Raw genomic sequence first — 18,062 nt, 5'->3', positions numbered from 1 at the left:
GTTCAGGGCCCCTTTATTCACTTTTAGAGGGACCCTAAAGCAAGTTTGACAATTGTATAGAAAAGTACTCAGATGGTAGGGTAGGTCCTTCTGGTCATTAAGAGACATATTTATACACTCCGCCAATGTGACAGACAATCTCATCATATCCACCGCAATCCGAAGAGGCCTTCCGAGTGGTAGACAGGACGTTTAATATGCGAAGCGAGATTCCAGCGGCAACCGGTCGTCGCCTCCACCTTCCCTTCACCTCTTTCGTTCGATTTCCTTCGACCTTGTCTCAGGCGAAGAGCACAATATGCTAGCGACTCGGTTACCGAGCGATCGCGTCGGGGGTGTAGCTCAGATGGTAGAGCGCTCGCTTAGCATGCGAGAGGTACTGGGATCGATACCCAGCACCTCCACTTTTTTATTTTTCGGCATGAAAAGAGCGCTCCCAGTACTGAGTTGTGAGAAAGTCGACGTAGGCACTCCGTTTTGCGCAGTTCGGATGAAATGCAAATTGATGCTTTTATATGCACCATCATAATCCGCCTATATTTATGTACACTGCAGGACGAAGGCCTCTCCCTGCGATCTCCAATTACCCTGTTTTGCGCTAGCTAATTCGAACTTGCCCCTGCGAATTTCCTAACTTCATCACTCCACCTAGATTTCTGCCGTCCTCGACTGCGTTTCCCTTCTGTTGGTATACATTCAGTAACCCTAATGGTCCACCGGTTATCCATCCTTCGCATTACATGGCCTGACCAGCTCCTCTTTTCCGCTTAATGTCAACTAGAATATCCGCTATCCCCATTTTTTCTCTGATCCGAACCGCTCTCTTCCTGTCTCTTAACATTAGGCCTAACATTTTTCGTTCCATCGCTCTTTTTTTGGTCCTCAAATTGTTCTCGAGCTTCATGTTATCCTCCAAGTTTCTGCTTCATATGTTAGCACCGGTAGAATGAAATCATTGTACACTTTTGTTTTGATGGACAGTGGTAATCTCCCAGTCAGGATTTGGTAATGGTAATTCCTTTTATATGCACTAACTGGAAAAGCTTTCTGCTTTTTGGCGCTCTTGGATAAAATTAATGCTCACATATGCGCGCTCAGTGCAAATAGTTCAGTGTGTTTAGGATGCTTTATATATTATAAAAGGTCCACCAAGCATTTTTTTTCAAGCCTGCAGTTACATAATGTAATAGTGCACCACAGAGTTGAGCGAGTCCTTTGTCTCCGAACGCATTTACTGCCAGAGTGTTTCCTTCAGCGACTTCGTTTAATGCCCCCAACTTATTATCTTTAAAAGGGACATCCCGTTTAAAGACGACTAGTTACAATATTGCCGAATTTCCGGCCTTACTCAGCCCCCAACTCAGTGCAGTGCCGTCTAACAAGGACAGAATAAGAACGGTTCAATGAAAACGAAGACAACGGCAACGACTTCACGATGGGGATGAAACGACGACGACCACATGACGATGCCACCTCACTCACCATTTAGAATAAACAAACTTTATTTGCTGTTGGGGTGGGTTGCAGGGACCGAGGTTAGGTCCACTACAACAAAGTGAGAGTCGGCGATCGAAAGAGAGAAAGAGGCCAGATGGAAGGAGCAGAAGAAAAGCTCTATTTCTTATTTTTATTTTTCTAACCTCGCACCACAAGGCCACCACATCTTGCTGACACTACAACAGCGTGTATGCACCTATCAAGGCTCCCACTGCTGTTGACGTCGCAAATGCAGCCACACACTCCTCAAGTAATACATGTGCTGCGAACGGGTTGTGCCGAAGATGCCGATTACACTGTCTCGGTAAGCCTGCCCTGTCAAATAATTCAATCGAGCCCCCTGTTTCAGGGCAGACCATAAGCCATTGGGTCGCCGTTACTGTCAAGCTCGCTACTACTGCGGCTGCTGCTGTCATCATCACTTTATCATCGTCTTCTACGTCGCCCTCAGACAGCCGAAGGTTCTGCAACACAGCACATGTCACGGCAATGTTGGCCACAGGATCAAGCCCGTAGAGGAGGGTGCGGTACCGCAGCAGACAGCGGAAACGGCTCGTAAAGAACCCAATACACCTCTCCACTACGGAACATATGTTGGAATGTGCTGCGTTGTACTTCCCCTTGGCTGTTTACGTAGAAGGATGGCCTGGAACCTGTTTTAGGAGCCACGGCTCCAGGGGGTTGCTGCTGCCACCTGCATGATGATGGAAATGGTGCACTGAGTACTCCACTGACGAGAGGCAAGTTGGCAACTGAGGAAAGGTACTTCATCATTCAACAAAGGTAGGGTTCAGAGGTTGCAGACCTTAGTAAGTAAGCGCACGAGTTGGGCATGTCCACCCCGACACAAAATGTTAACCGAATTACAAGCGTACCACTCAGGGCCCACCAGAAGCTGAAGAAATGAACACTTATTGGTGCTACCAATGACACAGTAGTAGCACTAATACGTGTTGTTTTCTTATGCTGATGGCAGGTACTTGGTGGCGTGCTTGCAACTTATTAACATTTTTAAAATTCACAGTGCTAGCCCTAATTGGTTAGATTTTTTCATCATTAGAGAGACACTTACTCGAGTGCTTGTTATTTAGTTAATACACACTACCTTACGCACAATACCTTCCACTCCAGCGATAGTCCCGTCGCTCGCTCCGCTTCCTGTTCCCCCGCCAGTTTCTCGCACAACAACCGCACCGTTTCCTTCGAGAGGTGAAAATTCCGTCAAAAATGGTCGCCCGGCATGTCAAACGCGTCGTCTGGCTTTCCGTGTCTAGATCGGCGACAGCGAAGAGCCAACGCAGGAGGCAGCAACTTTTTATGCTTTCTGCGACGGCCTACTTCGGCAGTGCTAAAAAACGCTGCCTTATGCTCCACGTAATGAGTGCGTCACGTCATTTTGACGTCGTCGGTTTCTGCGGATTCTGACGTTGCGTGATTGACAGACAAAATTGGCGCGGCCCGGTCATTTTCGACCAAATGGCAGTCGGGTGATGATGTCCATAAGGCATAACAAAGAATTATATTTCCTACAAAATAGTACCCCAGAAGAACTGCGTCAAACAATGCTCGACCATGTTGGTGTTTGATCCAGTTTCGCTGGACATTCTCATTCGCACGCCAGGATGGCGGCCAATTTTTTACCGTCCAAGCCCAGAGGGGACATAGATAGAACTGTGGAGTGGAGGGGAGAGAAGATAGAGAGAATGCGTAGAACCGACGCAGTCGCGAAACGAGTGCATAACGGCCTCGCCACTGTCCCAGTTCCTATACAGAGAGAGAGAGGGCGGCAAAGAGGAAAGATGACGTGAGAGGCCAAGGAAACGTTAGTGTCTGCACTAGACACAATCAGCCCAGGGAGGTGGGAACATGCATCCGCCACTACTTCATTCATCAGTACAGGCCCCGGCGCGGAATTTAGAAACTGGCCGACCTCCATTCATTTCGGGCACTACAGCGCTACAAGGACTGCAAACTTACGTCCACTGCTGTTGCATTTCGGTTACTTTAATGGTACTGCGTCTTCCAACTACTCCTTGCTCAAGGTGTCGTGCCCTGTGGATTTAGTTCATGTGCTAAGTGCTCGTTGACTTTTTCAAGCGGCATGTGCTCTGCCTTATTTGAAATGTTGCTTGGGATGTCTGGTGGCGTTGAAATAAACCCGGGTCTATATACTAAGGCTGAGGCAGATTCCTTTGCCACCGCCTTAGATACATTACGTCGGTTACAGGAAACGCAAGCCGCTAACATGGAAGGAATACGCAAGCTTGAGGAAGGCCAAGCTAGCCTAGTTGAAGATCTAAATCGAGTGAATCATTGTCGCGCTGCTGCTTCTGAATCAGAGCGTGAGCTTAAAGAAGTGATCCCGACTCTGCATGTCGATCTCAAGTTAACCGTGGGGAACAAACAGTTGGATGCCGACAACAGAAATAAATTGCAAAATGCGAAAATTCTTGCTCTGGAGGCAAAACCTGCGTTAATTTCCTCAGGTGATTCGACTCATTGCGCCACTTTTCTGAGCAGATGGAAAAGATCGCATCTAGATGTAATGATACCGAAAATAGAATGCGTCGTTCAAATCTAATGTTCTTTGGCGTAGAAGATGACGCTAATGAAGATTGGGCGACAACAGAAAATAAAATAACTGCTTTCTGCTACGAGAAACTCGTTATCCCTGCAACAAGTGCGCAGTTCGACAGAACCCAATGACTAGAGAAGTTCTCAGATACAAAACACAGACCCATCACTGCCAGAGACAGTGACAAGAACTTTTATTGGTCCTGAGAAACTGGCCAGGGGGAGCCGACGGCTCCCTCAGGTCAAGTCGGTGGCTCCGCCCACGATGGCACCGGGAGGCGAAATCCCGTTGCGATGTCGTGGGCCCTCTGGACTGCTTGGAGTTGGATGTGGTGGTACTCGCTTCTTAGGAATCGCTTCTTAGGAACTCCTCGGACCACTGTTCCTCAAGCTGACTTATTTTAAGGACAAAGAAGAAATCTGGGTCTCTGGGCGAAAACTAAAACGCTCAAATTTTTAAATTCGGGAGGACTTTCCTTTGGCTACACGACAGGCGTGAAAAAAATAATCAAGCATGCAAAGACGCACAATAAACCCTTTAAACTCTCGGTGGATCGGTTGCGCATTGGTAACAAAACGTACACATATGATGTCACTTATGGCTCAGGTGTGGAACAGAATGGATAGCTAAATACCAGGACCCCACAATCCCATCGGATTGGTCTATACTCATCATTATCATTCACAAATAGTCCAAGTGTAATGTCGAAGCGTGATCACCTGGCCTCCTGCCTTCATGACTGTGATGTGATATCCTTGCCCTTACCGAAACCTGTCTTCACCCTGGTAATGCCGACAATGAAATCGTTTCCTTAGCGAACAGCTATAATGTCTACCGATGTGATCGCACTGATAAAGCACACGGCGGTGCCCTTCGCAATTAAAAAAAAACAATCACTACACTCATCGTTAACACAAATTTTGATCTAGATGTTCTGTGGGCGGTATGTTTCAGCTACTTTGCGAAGCTTTTGATTTGTATTTGTTACCGCCCTCCTCACTCCAGTCATTGCTTCACTAATGAACTACGATCTAGCATCGAAAAAACATCACAGCTTTGTTCGACTAAACTCAATTACCTTCTTAGTGACTTTAACCTTACTCGAATTGACGGGCCGAAGTTGTCTTCATCCTGTTGTTTCTCAACAGATTTCATCAACCTAATCATAGGCTATAATTTATCCCAGATATCACCAACCGACTCGAGGCACTAGGCTGTTAACCTCATTCTTACACACGCCCCAGAGACTACGGGGGAGGTTACCTATCTAGACGGTTTTAATGATCACAATTTACTCTAAATAACCATTAACGATCCTTTACGTTTTGCGGGAGTTACAGCAACTACACTAAGCGATTATAACAAGCGCAATTGCGCAAAAAAACACTGGAAAGCTCTAACTGATGCAAAAGATAAATATTTTTCTATAGACCTTCCCTCGCTGCTCAAATGTAGCCCCAGGAGGTCCTGGCAACATTCATCTCCTAATAGTCGTGATAATAACAATATCCCTGCACAATGCTAACGGTTTTCCTCTTCCAGACATCTAGTGTCCCTCAGTTTTTAAATGCATTTTCACGATGCAAAGCGTAGATGATCTGCCTGAGGTTACGGATCTAGAGTGCCAGTATATGACAGCTATAGACATGTCAACTGATGGTATCGCGCACCTAATTATTAACCTCAAAGTATCCACTTCACCAGGTATGGATAACATAAATTCTAAAATACTAAAAAATACAGTTTCTGTTTCAAGCAACATTCTATTTCACATTTTCCAGCAGTCGCTAACAACTGGTCAGATTTCTATTGATTGGAAGACCGCCAAAATAGTACCTATGTTTAAGTATACGGAGTTAGGATAGTAGTTTTATCAGCTGTATAAACTTGCACGTGCAGCAGCACCAGCAACGCGCAGAATTGTTGTCGACGCCATTGGCGTTTTGCCCGCATTCGCATGGGTGACTGTTGCCGGTGCCTCTGGGGGTGGCTCGGAGGTGTTCGACGAGATCTGAACGGGACACTCGTCGAGCAGCGTCGGAAGTCTTTACAACCTTCTCGCCTCGCAACGTTTTCATATAAATAGGCATTTGGTGCCGCAGCTAAGCGTCGCCTCCCCTCCCTCCCTCCCGTCCGCCCACGGCCTTTCGCGTGACGGAAGAAGTTGCGTTTGCTCTATATATGTGGTGATTGTAATAGAGGAAAGAGACGTTTAATTATGTAGCGCTTCAGGAGCAAGGCACAGAACGCGCGTTTGCTCTCCGCCGTGCGTTCGCTCCCCGTGAAAGCGCGCATCCCTCGCTTGCTTTCACTTGCACATACAGCATACGGCACGCGGTGACTTCATCGCCGTTGACGTCACAAGGAACCTCACGGCGAAAGCGACGCCGACGGCACAAATCTGGCTTGCAGTGTACATATAATTGCTATAGATATAAAACGGTGACAGAAACCTAGTTGGAAACTATCGACCCTTATCAATAACGTCCATCTGTTGTGAAATGATGGAACAAATTATCGCCTCCAATTTATGATCACCTGGAATCTAATAACTTCATTTTCAGTAAGCCGCATGGGACCACAAGAGGTTTGTCATGTGAGACGCAACTACTAGAATAAATGATGGATCTACACCTTTACATGGACTCAAACTTACAAACGGACTGCATCTTTCTTGATTTATCAAAATCATTTGACCCCAATGTCGCTTCTTTATAAAGTTATCCGCATTAAAACTGGATTCACTGACTCTATCTTGGCTACGAAATTTTCATTCGAACAGGTAGCCATTCACTGCCGTTAACAATTTCTCTGCGTCCCATTCCAATGTTTCCTCAGGTGTACCACACGGGGCCTTACTTGGTTCCGTACTGTTTCCTATATATATTAACGACCTGCCCAATAACACATCATCCTCCCCGTGCATATTTGCTGATGATTGCATTATATATTAATCCATTAACAGAGAACACCAGATTCTTTAAGATGACCGCAACCTAATAAACGATTGGTGTGACAAACGTCTAATGAATTTAAACTCGGCTAAATATAAAGTAATGTCTTTCAGTAGAAATCGTTGAAATTCGAACTTTTCGTATAGTATAAAAAGCAGCAGATTATCTGAGGTATCTTCATTTAGGTATCTCGGCATCACCCTCTCTCCAAACTTCTCCAGGACCCCCCTATTGCTAACGTATGCGCCAAAGCAGACACGTCATTAGTGTAGTTATGTCGAAACCTTCGTAACTCGCCGTCTCTAATTCGTAACCTTGCTTTCCAAACGTTGGTCCGCCAACAACTCGAATTGTCCTGGTCGACCTGGTCCCCCTATCAAAACTATCTAACTAGCATGTTAGAAGCAACTCAAAATAGAGCTGCTCGCTTCATTTGCCAAACTTATAATCACCACTCAAGCGTAACGCAAGGTAAACTCCCCCTTTCTCTACCACAGTTATGTAATCACCCTGACATAACCCTCATGTGCTCATTTCAGAAATACGTAGTATCAGTTTCACCAAGATATTTTAGGCTTAGATACGTCACCACACACGTCACATAGACTATACAATAGCCTAAGCTTCACCCGCGCTTACGGCAATACTGACGCATTTAACTCACCTGCACTTGCACGTGCCAGACGGCAATGTAACAGTCTTCTCGGTAGCATAGTCGAAAAAGCTAAGCGAGTGAAATTTCGGCAGTAACTTATTGCTCATATCACCAGCTAACCCTTGATCTTCCTACTCATCATGTATAGTGAATTGTTTTCTGGGGTTGTTCGGTTGTCTGCGAAACTACACATGTTCACGTGGTGTTTTAATTCAAATTTTTCTTAATATGTACGCTGTTGACATTACCTTTTTGTGTTACAGGTTGCTGACTTATTTATACAGCGCTCCCCCTCCTCCCCCTCTGTGCATCGTATTATCGATAGCGTTCCTACTGCTCTGTTGTAGCATGATTTCATTGTTTACTATTTCTTGTCTGCGTTGTTGTAGAATTTTTTCCCCTATTGCTTATATAACTTCTACTAAGCCCCCTTACTGAATACCCCATCGGGGCCTGTAAGGTAGGTTACCATAAATAAATAACTAAATAAATAAATAAATATATATATATATATATACATATATATATACATAGATACATAAATGAGCGTTTGTGGGCACCGTACGATACGCTTCTGCTATTTCTGAGAAATAAACACGATGCAAATTTGTTAAGCGAACAATCGACGCAGGGCGTGCAGACACACAGCCACATTAAACCACCGCAGTGTATAGCCGACACTACAGAAGCTGTCGCACGTCAAATCAACACTTCTCGGCCTGCCGCGGTAACTTGACGGACATGGCTTTGCTCGAGGTCGCTAGTTCAATCCCGACCGTGACAGCCGCATTTCGACGGGGGTGGAGTGGGTAGGAGTGAGTCGGACAGGGAATAATGGTATCGCAAAAAAGCAGTCTGGCTCAATTAGTGAGAATGAGTGCTGCACCCGAGTTCTTGAAGAAGATCATTCTTGTTTATTTTGTTTGGCTTGGAGAAAACGATCACCCTTTGCTTATGCAGAGAGCCGACGTTAGCATTTCTTGCTACATCACGAGGAACAAGTAATACGCCGTTGATTTGGCCCTTAGAGAATGACAAAAAGAAAAAAAGAAATATCCGTCGAGCCGGATTTGAACCAGCGACCTATGGATGCCTGTCTTCAAGGTGCCTCTACAGTCCACCGCTCTACCAACTGAGCTATCGACGGAACGGCAACAGCGCCTCTTAAACAGCAGGCGCTTCCTGATAGCGGTATGACCCAGTTAACTGAAAGATTCGGCGTCAAACTGGTTTACCAGTGCCGCCGAAATTTTTACCAAGCGCAGAGTGGCTTGAACATCGGCCGACACTTAACGGGACGCTAAGAAATTCCCACAAGATTTATGGGAGAAAAAAAAGCGCATTAATTACGCTGTATTTATACTGTGACCAAATATGTAGAGCCGGTTTAGCGGACAGACGACATTCTCTGAATAAGAATGTCGCCGACGTTGCAGTGGGCTTACCGTTTATCCTAGCTAAACTTCGTGATTTTCGTTCGTCGCGTTCCATAAACACTTGGGGAGTTTATACAAACGTGGAATATTACACTGTCTATACGACTCCTTGTAGGGTATACTTGAGAGAAGTCTCTGTATGAACATATTTCATGAATTTTTCTGAACGGGCTTCACTGTATTTGGATAGGTGGGTTCATTTCACCTTTCACCGAGCCCTAAATATGTACAGAACTGCAAGGCCACCTGGGCGTACCACTGACAACCGGTAGTCTTCTCGACACGCGTCGCGTAATTAGATTATTGTACTGTCAGCCTGCCATATGAACCCCGCTATGGGTATAAATATCTAATATAATTTATATTTGGAAATCTTCCGCACTGTTTGGTTTTAGCCACCGCACTGAACATACCCCAATTGGTAGTGAAAAATCCAAAATCAAGAGGCCTGCAAAACTTCAGTGCCAGAGTGGCAGCAAAGTTGCTAATCTGCACAACGTTGCTAATAGACATCATTTGGCAGCTTTCTGTCACGACACTTTAGTGCCTGAGTACAAACTAACGACTATTGCCGATAGTAAACTATTAGGCACCTGTGCGGTGAATCATCTAACAGGTAAGTGCCGAGCGCACGTGCGAGTAGCGAAAAAATTGAGGACGCAAGTTGACCAACGTGCTTAAGTGTCGTTACATGGGGCGAGAAATTGAAAGTTGAGAAAAAGTACGTAAGAAAGCCTAAGAGAGTACGGGGCACAATATCAACGTAGGCTCTGAGAAAGTTAGTGAAATGAAGGAAACGCGTCGTACGAGCTAGAAAATACCGGTTGTCGGTTGCTATTGGGGCAGGAACTATTCTTAAATCGAATAATGTAGGCGAAAGATATATAACTTGCGCAGTCATAATGCAGGAACATAGGCACTTTATTTTTGGACTCATGGAATCGTAATATGCGCTATTCTTTGATCGAACACATCGTGAACGAAATGTCACAGTATGCACCACCCACAGCAGGCAAATGCGTAGAAAGATGTTCGCAATGACAGCAAAGAAAAAAGCCACCATCGATATGGCTGTGCGCAATGAAGACAATTACATGCCGCATTAGATGTCACGAAATGGGACGGTGAATAAAACTTAGCGTGGACAAAATGTACACTCTGTTATAGCGTAATTATGGCATGCAGAACTGACAGTTGGGCGAGTTGGTAAGAATTGATAGTGAATTATTTAGCGCGCACAATCGAAACGGACACAGTGAAGGGGGACACACGAGCACAGTCTATATGACATGCAGAGTCTACGAGGAACCTAATAAAGCATGTGTTCATGAATCTTGACGATCAAGAAAGTAACAGTTATGTTCTTGCTTCTTCTAATGCAAAAAAATTACGCCATCTTCCCGTAGGGGAACCCTGAGTAGTATGCGAAGCAGCCCTGGGGTCGACTGAAGGTAGTTTTATCAGTTGTATAAACTTGGACATGCAGCAGCACCAGCAACGCGCAAAACTGTTGTCGACGCCGTCGGCGTTTTGCCCGCGTTCGCACCGAACGCGGGCGGCGTTGGTGACTGTTGCCGGTGCCTCTGGGGCGCCTACCGTCGCGCCTCTAACCTAAGCTGCTTCGCATTATCGCGCGCGGAGCCGCAGGTGTTGCCATTCGCTGCGCAATCAGGAGAGGAAAGGAGCGTCGGAGAGGAGAGGTGGAATGCCGAGAGGAGAGGTGATGAGACAAGGAGAGGAGAGGAGGGGGAGGAGGGTGCGCATGCGCAGTAGGGGTGTGGGCGCCGCACGGCGGAAGGAGGGAGGGAGGGTGTGACATAGCCTCGACCATAGGATGCTTCGCATCTGAAACCATTCCGCATGGAAATGCTTACCAAACCAAACCTGGGAATGCTTATACGCACAAGACACTGAAACCAGCTCTCGGGGGAGTTTCTGCGCTAACCTTTTCTCCACTCCTAAGCTTGTTTCACGCATGTTGCATATAACACGGCGCAGTCTATATTCCATCAGTAACGAACAAAGGATTTAGGTGAATCGGATATTTGCATGTGAAAGGTCCACTAATTTATTTCCAGATTTACTGACTTTCGTGGAACAGCGATTAATAAAACACATCAGTCGCGTCGATCTAGCTATATATTTTCCTTTTTGGCTTCCATGCTGTTCTAGTTAAGTCCGCAGTTTAGGACGTCAGGCTTTTTACATCTGGAATCAGTACTATAACTATCTGCAATTCCTCCCATGGACCTTTGCTTCGACTACAATTATATTCTAGTGGATGATCCGCTCAAACACGCGCCAACATCCCAAGATATACACCTGTATGAGCGTGACCAAGGCGGCGAAACCGCGGTCGCACGCAGCGGATATCGAGCTATTCACGGAACCGACACTACCAATAAAAATGACGGCAGATGATGGCGTCTGAATGGGCACGACGCCATCATCTGCCGTCGTTTTGAATTGGGAGTGTCGGTTCTGTGAATAGCTCCTGATACGTGCTGCCAGTACTCGGACAAAATGGAGGCTCTTTCGGATGGCGCACTCGTTTGCTGAATGACACAGTATGTTGCTGCAGGCAGCCGCGGTGGAGTTATTTGCGCCATCGGTTAGGCCAAACTTTGGTCTTTGGAAGGGGGTAAGTGTTTGGTCTTTCTAAACTATGGTGACACTGGCCTTTCTTTAGAGATTGATGTGAGTGTAAAGTAACCGAGAAGAAAACTAAGCTCGGGAAAGGCACTGCCGATTGTACTCCTGGCTTCGTTGAAATTTGCTCATTGACTTTGGTCTTTGTACACAATTGCTTTCACCCAAACAGTCATATCTTCTATTTGGCCGTTTAGTTTATTGAGGAAGTTAGGCGGAAGTGGTGTTTTCTCATTTAATGGACAACTAAGTAATGGTAGTGGTTTGCTCGCATGAATGGGCATGAATCGTATGCAAACATTGCATTTCCCTGTATTGAATTAAGTTTTTGGTCCTTAGAATGTTCCTTCGCCTAAAATGATGAACAAGACCGAGAAGTGTGACGTACTCCAGCGAGTAAAAATACACACAGTCGAGATTCTGCGATATAGACTATCTTGATATTGCCCGTTGAATGTAAATCATGCACTGCAGTACTAAAATGGTATTGCGAACCTTCTAGTGCACTAATTAATTTATAGTTTGTGCGATTGCATTACGAACAAACTGAATTTTTTCGTTGAGCGTATGGTTCATATAGTTTTGCTCACCGGGTACCATGTTATGTAAGTCATCATCATCATTATCATCATCATCAGTGTATATTTTTTTGCACTGCAGGACGAATGCCTCTCCATGCGATCTCCAATTACTGCTCTCTTGTGCTAGCTGTAGCTGATTATGCAAATAGCATCGTAGAAATGTGTCCCCTTAGCTCGACCAGAGTCCTCAGGTTCTGCATTAAACTTAGCAGAAGCACTGAAGATACAATTTTAGGCAATAAGTTATTATAACCAAGCAAAAGAACTCCCCCTACGCTGGTGTTTGGTTACGTGAAAGTACACCGATTCGTGCACGCTGTTTCATCGTCAAGGGACGCCACTTGTGATTTTTGCACCACTTTCATAGCAAAGTTAAATATTTGGTAGACGTTTAAGCTTTGCATTTAGAGTAGAATGCAATAGAAATCAAAGATCCCTGGCTGCTTATCACATATTTTTCTGATACATTCAAAATGCAATACGACGATATAACGTCTGTAGGTTGTGTCTAAATCGTACTTTGCGATTTTTCTGACAGATCTTGCTATGAGAAATGAAATTTTTGTTCACTAACGACTTGCGTCATGCGAACGGCCTGGCAGATCGGGGTGGTTTGGAATGATGTGGTTCGGCATGATTGTTTCCGCCAACGATGCCGGCGCCTACGCAGACACAACGACGGCTTTTCTGCGTCACTGAACGGCCTATCAAGTTAAATATAATTCCTTGTTTATGGAATACAAGCGTGCCCGTTTACGTCAGTGCGACGACGATGTTCTGATTCGCACCGCAATCCAAAAGACGTCTTCCGAGCTATAGGCCATCTCTTTATTATGCGAAGCGAGATTTATGCGGCAACCGGTCGTCGCCCCGCCCCGCCCCGCCCCGCCCTCACCTCCCTCGTTCGCTTTCCTTCGACCTAGTTTCACGCAAAGAGGACAATACGGTAGCGACACGGATAACGCGTAATCTTGTCGGGGGTGGAGCTCAGATGGTGGAGTGCTCGCTTAGCATGCGAGAGGTACTGGGATCGATACCCAGCACCTCCGCGGCTTTCTTGTGCCAGTGATAAACGCGTTACAAATCATTGTGAGCCTTTCTGCATTCGTGTTTTTTTCTTCACAATGCCGCAATACTCATTTGTGAAAAATTCGAAGTAGCCACTCCGTTGTGCGCAGCTATGGTGAACTGCAATATGGCGCTTTTATATACACTCACAAGAAAGGGTTTCAGCTTGTTTGTCCCCTTGGGTAAAGTAACGTTCACATAAGCGCGCTAAGTCTTAATAGTTCGCTGTGTTTAAGGTGCTTTATGCATTATGAAATTTTATCCTGACAATTTTTTTTCGCATTCGAACAGATATTGTACAAAACGCATCACAGTGTTCAGCGAATCCTCCGTCTCCGAAAGCATTCACGGCCAGAGTTTTTAGATGGGCGACTTCTTTCAACACCTCCAAATTAATATATTTGAAAGGGGCCTTCCTTTAAAGACAACCGGTAACAATATAGCCGAATAGTCGACCTTCCTCAGTGCCCTACTTAGTGCAGTGCTGTCTATTTCTACGCAACAACGACGACAACCTCATGGACTGTAAGATGAGGATAAAACTACAACTGCGACATGACGAGGCAACATCACTGAATGTTTAGAAAAAGGAAAACTAAATCAGCACATTCTCTAATCAAGAGTTGTAAAACGGTAGCTAGGACTTCCAAACACTTCATCCACGTGCCACACGACGCAGCCCATAGGAGCTGTTTTGTTGCCGCGTGTGGTACAGTGAATCAGTACTCAAGCGATTTGAAATCAGTGGGTGGACGGGTGTGGTCATGCATGTGCGATTTACTGCAATTTTAAAGGTTTACATTGCCATGCTTGCTCGACAGATGCGAACATAGAGGCGTTGGTTTCGCTGCACAAAGCAGAAGACAAGCGTGGGAATATTTGCCTTTTTGCATGAGGAGAACCGACGTTAGCATTTCTTGCTCAATCACAAGGCACAAGAAACACTCAGTTGATTTGCATCGCAAAGAAAAAAAAAATATCCGTCGAGCCGGATTTGAACCAGCGACCTATGGATGCCTGTCTTGGAGGTGCCTCTACAGTCCACCGCTCTACCAACTGAGCTATCGACGGAACGGAAGCAGGGTCTCTTAAAGAGCAGGCACAGACAGCGGACGGTATGACCCAGTTAACTGAAGGAAGGCGTTGCTGAGGATCGGCCCGAAACAGGTTCACCGGTGTCGCCGAATCTTTAGCCGAGCGAAGACGGGCTTGAACGTCGGCTGGCGCTTAACCGTACGCTGAGACATTCTAATCACTCTTAAGGCCACAGGGTAAGCCCTATGCTTCCCATGCATTCTGACCATGGTGAGGAACCGTTTTCTCAGCAGCTAAAAGAGGTATCTGTATAATGCATATATCATTTTCTTCTAAATTTCACGCTCTTTCAAATGTACTTGATTTAATAAAATCAGACTACAATGGCTTTTTTGGTGAAATCGTTCACACTAATACCTAAATTCAGGCTTTATTTGCATATTTCAAAATTTGTAACACAAAAACCGTTAGGTGCGCATTTTCAATTCTAGCACAGTAGTTACCTATACTTATACAGATGACTTGGAAATAAAATCAACTGGTTATCCAGGAAGAAACAGAAAATAATGGTACCTATGTAATAAAAAAACTTGGTTTTTAGATAATTGAGTTTAAAGTAAGAAAACACCTAAAAAACACCCATTTATTGCCACCAACACCGTTCAAGTCGTATCTATAGTAGCCGCCAGTCTGGTAATCATGGTAGGTCATTTTTTTCGCTTTTCAGCCTGTCGTCTTGCTTGCCTTGCCTCTTTTGTGAGCTGTGGTGCAGCTGTCTGCGCATTGTATTGTCGATTGTGGTCAACTTCGTTTCGCCATTTTATTGTGCTGCGGCCAGACTTCAGCGTCCGAATGACTTCAAAATGTTGGAAAACGCGATACTACTATGATAGAAAGAAAGAACCGCATCCAATGTTGCAAGGACCGCAGCTAGGGAGAAATGCGTTTGAATACACGCACTCCGAAGCACAAACGCGTAAAAAAATCGCACTGCGTCTTTGGATTGCATTGACTGAAAAATCAGCAGTGCAACAGTTGCGAGACAATTTCTCATATATTGCTGATTCCAGACAAGCGTTGTGGTTTTCGTGCAGGAAGTTTTTTGTTAGAAAAATGAGCAGTAAGCTGTGTATCGCATTCGTAAAAGGGGCGTATTCACCCACTACTTGCTTTGGCAAAAACAGTTTTTTCAGCCACAAATAAAACTTTCTAAGAAAAGTGCGAATATTGAAAAAGTGCGTAAAGAGATACACTTCGTAAATTGCAAAGAAAAAAAGAAAAGCCATGTTTTTAAATTTTTCCTTAACCGGTGCCCTTAAGGAACAAAAAAGAAAAGCGCAATAGTTACGCTACATTCATACTGTGGCCAAATATGCAGCGCTCCTTTTTTGCGCAGCGCCGACATTCCCTAAATAAGGGAATGTCGGACGGTGCAGTCGTCTTACCATCAATCGGTAGCCTAGCTCTATTCGTGATTTTCTTGTGGCGTGTTCGATAATCATTCGGGGAGTTTCTAAAATCGTGTAGTGCTGTCTACACGACTCCCCGTTGGCAGGACCTGATAGAATACTTTGTAGGAATAGGCATCAAGAATTTTTCTGCACAGGTTTTTCCTCTCTTTTCGTACGTCGGTTCAGTTCACCTTTCACCGAACACCAAGAATGTGCAGAACTACAAACAAGGGTGCGCGAACAAACCACTTACACCCGGTAGCATGTGCTAGCTCTTTTGGACACGCGTGGCGTGGTTAGAATATTGTACGGTCAGCCTGCCATCGATGATCCCGGTGCTGGGTTTATATATCTAATAAAGTTTATGCGGGGAAGCCTTCAGCCCCGTTTGGATTTTGCCACCGCGTTGAACATACCCCAATTTGTTGTGATGAATCCAAAGCCATGAAGCCTACAAAACTTCATCGCCAGCGTTGCAGCAAACAGTCAGCACAAAGTTACTAAGAGATGTCCTTTGGCAGGTTTCTGCCTCGACATTTTGATGCAACTAACGAATATTGCCTATGGCAAACTTTTGGGCACCTGTGCGATGACTCAGCTAACAGATAAGTGACGAGCGCACTAGCGAGCAGAAAAAAAAAGCGTTTGAGGACGCAAGTTGACAGACGTGCTTAAATGTGGTTACATGAGAAAAGAAATTGAATGTTAAGAAAAAGGACGGAAGACAGCGTAAGCGAATGTGGGACACAATGGTGATGTTGGCTCTGAGAAAGTTATTAAAATGAAGAAATCGCGTCGCACGATAGCTAATAAATACCGATTGTCGGCTGCCACTGGGTAAGATAATCTAATCAAATCCAATAAAGTGGGGCAAGAGATATGTGACGATAATCCTGTGTAATCAAAATGCAGTAACCGCGGCGATTTATTTGTGAGCTCATCGAATCGTAATGTGTCGTATTCTTCGATCAAGCGCATCGCGAACGAAGTGCCACAGTAAGCACCGCGCCCTGAAGGAAATGCGCGGAAGGATGTTGGTAGAAACACCAAAGGAAAATGCCACCGCCTAAATCGTTGTCCGCAATGAAGACAAATAAGTGCCGCTTCCATGTCACCACACTGGAAGATGAATAAGACTTACTATGTGCCAAATGTGTATTCTCTGGTAGTGTAAATATGGCATGTAGAGTCAACCCGAATAAAGCTCGTGTTCAGGGATCTTGATGATCAAGAAAGTAATAATCATTATGTTGTTTGCGTTAATACAAAACGATTCCGCATTTCACAATGCGCACTATGATTTAGAGACCATAGTGTCAACTAAGCACGGTTGGATTTGTGAGAGACATTAACTGCGGACGCTTTTTCAGAGTTTTGGCGAATATGTAATTCTACAATCACTTTACATTGCCTGCCTTTTAGACTTATACGGTCCGGTAAATTATTCTGCAGCGCTTATGACAGTCAACCATCTTTCCGCTATGAATATGCAATGTTATTCCAGAGAGCAGCAAACTGTACTTGGAAACTTGGAATGTGGCCGGATTTAAGCTGGGGCATTGGCGGGCGGAGGGAATGATAGATGCGCAGTCAGGTACTCAGATATCCAGCACAAATGCAGAGATATTTGATAACTAAATCCTTTATGTACACAACTTCCGCAAAAGTATGCTGTATTGTGTTGTTTTATGTCTTAAACCTAATATTTCAATATTGCAGAGGGCATACGGGGATAGCGAAGGGTAATTTTGCCGCCTGGAGATTTTTGTGTAAAGAGGAAGCTCGGTGTACCTATGCGTTCCTGATGCGCCTGAATGGTGTCGCCGAATCTAGGAATTGAACCCGCGTCTTTAGACTCAGCAGCGGAATGCTATAGCAAGTGAGCCGATGCGGTGGGTGCGCTATAAAGCATGGTCAACATTCGCACCAACCGGCGCCATGCAGTTCGGCAGTCACGCATAGGCTTCGCAACGGCGACTCAAGATGGTGCCGAGTGTTGTTAGGAAAGCGCGAAAGGTGCGTCCCGGTGCAGTACACGCGTCATGCATAACTCGCTTCGACGGCGGCAATACGTTGTGTACGCCAGCCTGCGCCGGCGACGTAACGCTAAAGCAGGGACAAGAAATAAAGCAAGACAGAAGGAAGGAAGGAAAGAGAGAAA

At 45.3% G+C, this 18,062-nt stretch overlaps 3 non-coding genes across 3 annotated transcripts; 1 reads left to right on the top strand and 2 right to left on the bottom strand.

Annotated features, from left to right (window-relative positions):
* The first annotated feature begins 331 nt into the window (after positions 1 to 331).
* On the top strand, positions 332 to 404 carry Trnaa-agc (transfer RNA alanine (anticodon AGC)). Its single transcript has one exon. It is a non-coding gene; the product is annotated as a tRNA-Ala (tRNA).
* Positions 405 to 8,736: 8,332 nt separating this feature from the next.
* Trnay-gua (transfer RNA tyrosine (anticodon GUA)) lies at positions 8,737 to 8,828 on the bottom strand. Its single transcript is given in 2 exon segments — positions 8,737 to 8,772; positions 8,792 to 8,828. It is a non-coding gene; the product is annotated as a tRNA-Tyr (tRNA).
* A 5,566-nt stretch (positions 8,829 to 14,394) lies between these two features.
* Trnay-gua (transfer RNA tyrosine (anticodon GUA)) lies at positions 14,395 to 14,486 on the bottom strand. Its single transcript is given in 2 exon segments — positions 14,395 to 14,430; positions 14,450 to 14,486. It is a non-coding gene; the product is annotated as a tRNA-Tyr (tRNA).
* Between the last annotated feature and the right edge of the window lie 3,576 nt (positions 14,487 to 18,062).

The sequence above is a fragment of the Dermacentor silvarum genome, chromosome 8 (genome assembly GCF_013339745.2).
Source record: "Dermacentor silvarum isolate Dsil-2018 chromosome 8, BIME_Dsil_1.4, whole genome shotgun sequence".
NCBI classification, from domain to species: domain Eukaryota; kingdom Metazoa; phylum Arthropoda; class Arachnida; order Ixodida; family Ixodidae; genus Dermacentor; species Dermacentor silvarum.
The sequence above is the reverse complement of the archived record's forward strand: the minus strand, read 5'-3'. Positions and strand labels throughout refer to the sequence as shown.